Source organism: Hipposideros armiger, unplaced genomic scaffold, assembly GCF_001890085.2.
Source record: "Hipposideros armiger isolate ML-2016 unplaced genomic scaffold, ASM189008v1 scaffold_188, whole genome shotgun sequence".
NCBI lineage: Eukaryota > Metazoa > Chordata > Mammalia > Chiroptera > Hipposideridae > Hipposideros > Hipposideros armiger.
Window position 1 is genome coordinate 1,314,232 of NW_017731538.1, and position 5,178 is coordinate 1,319,409.

The following is a 5,178-nucleotide window of genomic DNA, read 5'->3' on the forward strand; positions in this document are numbered from 1 at the left end:
AATGGCTATAAGAGGAAGAAGTTGGGTGAGATTTCTGGCAAATAAGCCTTTAAAAAAAAGCTGACTTAGTTTAGAGGTGTCCCCTATTTGCCCTCACTCCTTTTCTCCCTCTTCATTTCTGGACCTCAAATGTGATGGCTGGTGCTCTTGCAGCAATTTTCAACAATGAGGCAAGCTTGAAGATGTCAGCCATTAAAAATGACAGAGAAGAAAGATAGAGGGAGCCTGGAAACTACTCTAAAATCCTTGAACTTCCCACTTCCGGATTTCTGCATTTCAGAGAAATAAGCAAACCTTATGTTAAGCCTCCTTATTTATTTTGCCTGTTTTTGCAATTGAAACTTATCCTAACAAATACAATCCTCAGACTGCTTTATCCCTCTTTATTCTGATTGATTTTTCTTCATAACACTTGCCACTACCTCACATTATATTGGTCTGTGTCTTCCATTAGAATGTAAGCTCCATGAGAATAGGGATGTCTCACAGCCTAGAGTAGCGCCTGACACACAGTATATCCTCATTATATTATAAAGTTGCATCACTTGTTTTTATTGTTGTTATATATAACCTCTGTCATAATAGTCATCATGCTTTCAATCAACACTGAATAGCTATCTTCCCCACCAGGCTCTACATTCATACATATAGGGCATATATCTGTCTTGCTCTCTGTTGTAACATCAGCATCTGGCCTAATGCCAACACATAACTGATCAATAAAAATGCAACAAGTGGACAAAACTTTTCTTTGCTAGGATCCTGGGCATGAGAGAGGTGGCTGGGGAAGCCGCGCTGCTCTGACAGGGGTGCTGTCAGGGAGGGAAACAGCACAAATGGGGGGTGGGAGGTGAGAACTGGACTGTCTCCCAGGGAGCAGGAGGCAATGAAGAAGGGAGAATCTTGGGAGAATCCTGGGTGGGAAACTGGCCAAGCTTCTGGAAAGAGATGCCGTGAGAAAAATGGCAGATGCTTGTTGTACCCAGCTCCCCATATTAAGTAAAGTTGCTAAATGCTTGGAATTCCTGATCTTATTGGATTAGTTATTTAAAATATTGAAGATATGCAGTTACGGGAGTAATATGTTGGAACTGAAATAATGTGCCTGAACACAGGAGAGGATATAGAAACAGAATGAAGTAAGCCACAAGAATCACAGAAATTCTCTGGAAGACTTTTCACTGCCTGAGGGTCAAAAATGAAAGGTTCTGGATGAGTATAATTTCCTATTGTGATGGGTGAATTATGTCCCCTTCCCGCCAAAAATATGTTGAAGTCCTATCCCCTAATACCTCAGAATGTATCTCAGCCTCCCTATAACATAAGGGTCTTTACATAGGTAATCAAGTTAAAATGAGGTCATTAGGGTGGGCCGTCACCCCTTATGACTAGTGTTGTTATAAAAAGGGGAAATGGGAACAGAGACCGGCAGGCACAGAGGAAAGATGATGTGAAGATGCCCCGGGAGAAGATGGCTCTGTGGCTGGAGTGACGCATATATAAGGACCACCAGAAGCCAGAGGAGGCAAGGAAGGACCCTCCCCTAGAGCCCTCAGAGGGAGCACGGCCCTGCTGACACCTTGATTTCAGACTTCTAGCCTCCAGAACTGTGAGAGAATACATGTCTATTGTTTTAAGCCACCCCGTTTGCAGTGCTTATGGCAATCCTAGGAAACTAACATATCCGTGAAGGAGGCAGGTCCAGCTGACAGCTGGTTACCCAAATTCATTAAATTAAATTGAATTAGTAAACTTCCTTTATAGTGGAGTGACAGGTAAAACACTGTGTCCCAGGGACTATGATAGCATGAAGAAAGCAGGTTTAATTCTGCCTGAGGACATCAAGGTTGGCTTCACAGAGGGGTTTTCATGGAGTCAAGTCTTAATGAATGAGTAGATGTTCACTCAATAGGCAAGGAGAAAAGGAATTCCAGGTTGAAGGAACAGACAGGGCAAAGACATGGGAGGAAGGGAGGAACTGGGTCATGGGTGTGTTCAGAATATGGCTAGGTAATTTATATGGCTGAGTGTAAGTTGCCTGTAAGGGGACAGTAGAGAAAAGAACCAGCAGAACCAGGTTATAAAAGGTCCATATTTGTAGCTAAAGAGTTTGGATAGTGTCCTTTAGACAGTACAGAGTCACTGAAGGATTGTAGGCAGCAGATTTGTATTATTTCCTTTGTGTTCTAGAAGGCTAACCTGGTGGCAAAGAGGAAGATGGACTGGAAGGATGCATTACAATCAGGACACTGGGGTGATAGTTGAGGGTAATAATCATGATAGCTTAATATTTGATTTGCTAATTTCACCATCTTCGTCTACTTTCTAAACTTTGTTAATGCTCTCCCAAAGCCTGGAAAATAGGTGTCAGTAACAATTACCCAAGTTTTAGAGTTAGGAAGACCGATAAACCTACAGTGTAGACAGATACAAAGATCTCACAGCGAGTGATAAAAAAGAATGGTCAAGTGCATGGACTCTGGCACAGACTGTCTCGATTTGATTGGGCAATTTTAGTTCCTAGCTGGGTGATCTTGAACAAGGTACTCAACTCTGGTCTCAGTTTCTTGATCCATAAAATGAGGATAAAGATAACAATTACTACTTTTTGGATTGTTGTGAAGATTATGTGAGCGTATAGAGACCAGAAAAGTTCCTGTGGCAAAACATATGCTATATGATTGCTATTATTAAGAACTGTTGTGAAAAAAAAAAAAAACTGTTGTGAGAGATGTGATGTCTAATTTTTTTGTCAACTTGACTGGATCGCAGGGTGCCCAGATGTTTGGCTAAACATTATTTCTGGGTGTGTCTGTGAGGGTGTTTCCAAATGCAATTAGCATTACATTGGTAGACTCAGTAAAGCAGTTTGCCCTCCCAAGTGTGGGTGGGCATCATCTAATCCACTGAAGGCCTGAATAGAACAAAAAGTTGAAGGAATTCATCTTTTCCTGCATGACTGCTTGAGCTGGGTCATCCATCTTGTTTTGCCCTTGGTGCCCCTGGTTCTTAGTCTTTTGGACTAAATTACTTCACTGGCTTTCCTGAGTTTCCACCAAGCAGACAGCAGACTGTGGGACTTCTCAGCCTCCATACAGCATGAGGCAATTTCTTATAATAAACCTCTTCCTATTTACATATATCCTATTGGTTGTTTTTCTGGAGATCCTTGACTAACATGAAGGCACTTATAAAGGGCTACAAAACTGTAAAGGAGGATGTTGCTCCTCCTAGAAGAATATGAAGAGCAGAAGAGATAGGGCCTAAAAGATATATGTGAATGATGGGTGGCAAAGAGGAGGAAAGGCATTCTAGGCAGGTGGAACAGAGTATGTGAAAGCATGAAGAAATGAGGACCACTGCATGTTAGGGGAGGGTGGAGACTGTGAAGCATAGGGTATGCATGGAAGAGGGTGGTGAGGATATGATATGAGCACATGATGGGGCACATGATGTTAGCATGATAGACTGGGGCTGGTTCTGAAGATCCTAGAGTTGGAGTGTGTAATATCATCAGATCTGTCATGTCAAAAGACAGCTGTGGTAGCCATGTGTGATGGGAAGAAACTGTGTACAGAAAGACCAGGGAGGAGGTAAGCAATGACGTGGGGCCAGAACTAGGGCGGTGTTTACACACATGGAGAGGAGGAAAGAGATATGAGGCATTTCTGATTTGGGACAGACATGATGCCTGAATGTGGGTGGTGAGGAAATGGCAATAGAGAAGTAAAAGATGATGGATTCCATTCATTTTTGGACAAAGAACTGAGAGAGTGTTCAGACTTGGGGGTATGATAAGTTGAGCTTTGAGTATGCTGGATATGAGATGCTTTTCAGACATCCAGGTGGAGGTGTGTAGAAGGCAGCTGCAAAAATGGGTTTGGAGTTTGGAAAGCAAAATGGGAAGGTGATGCTGATTGGAGAGGTATCCACATGAAAACAGCAGCCAAAATTATGGAATTAGGAGGCCTTGCCCCGGAAGTATGTGTGATAATAAGAAGAGAGGATACCAAACCTCCCACAATTGGTCATGGTTTCTTAATTTGGCTCATTCACCAAGATCCACATTCAGAATGGAAATATGGAACTCGGCCAATATTTTCTTAACTTTCAGTTTACAAAGGAAAGGAGCTAGGGATGAAATAGGTTTGGGTTTTGACTAGAGAGGTTCAGGAATCGAGGTGCCCAGTAGTGAATATCAAAGGGAATGAATTAGCAGTAAATGATCACTATAATAACACTTAATGACACCTGGCATTTAGAGAACACCTTTCTCCAAAGAGCTGGAATCTCTCCCAGGCACCATGAACCTTCACAGAAAGTTTGGGAGGTCTATACGAGGCAGAGGAGATTATATTAACTTCTGGCACACAGGGAAAAAAAAGGGGGTTCTGAAAAGACCAGGAAGTTCTCTTTGAGCACAGAACCAGAGTGTTATAGTCAGGCAGCCTGGCTCCAAGCCCCTCCTTGTGGCCAGCAGCCTGACCTGCCTCCTTGTCTAGATCTGACAACACAATCACAATCTCAAATCCTGTCTCAAGCCAGCCCAGGCACAGGGAATGTGTATGTTCCAGAAAAAGACCTGATTTCAATAAGGAGTTCCCTAGTGGAGAAAGTACAGAATCTAGAGTCAGACAGATGTGAGTCCAGGGGACACAGCTGCTACTTACTAGCTGTGTAATGCTGGGCCATTTACTTTATATCTCTGGGCATCAGTTAAAATAAGGATAATACTAGCTACTTCAGGGTTGTGTGAAAACGCATCCATTCAACAAATGTTTATTGAGCCTCTACTATATGATGCCAGACATTGTTCTAATCTCTTGAGATATATTAGGAAACAAAACAGACAAAGATCCCTGCTTAGGCTCTTACTTTCCTAGGAGGGCAGGAGAGATAGATGTTAAATAATGAAATAATGGAGAAGCAAATTATCTGATATGTTAGACAATGATCTGCTCTGGGAAACGGAATGATAAGTTATATCTGGCACTTAGCACACTTTCTGATTAGCACACAGTAGGCACTCCGGGTACTACTAGTAACATAATTAAGGAAAGACGAAGAGCCTGAGGCAGACTGACAGGCTGTAAATTTTTATGAAAAAATGTCTATCTCTTCTACTTCAACTAGGAGTAAGCAGAAAATTGCCGGGGAAACATAAGGATAGAAAATTAC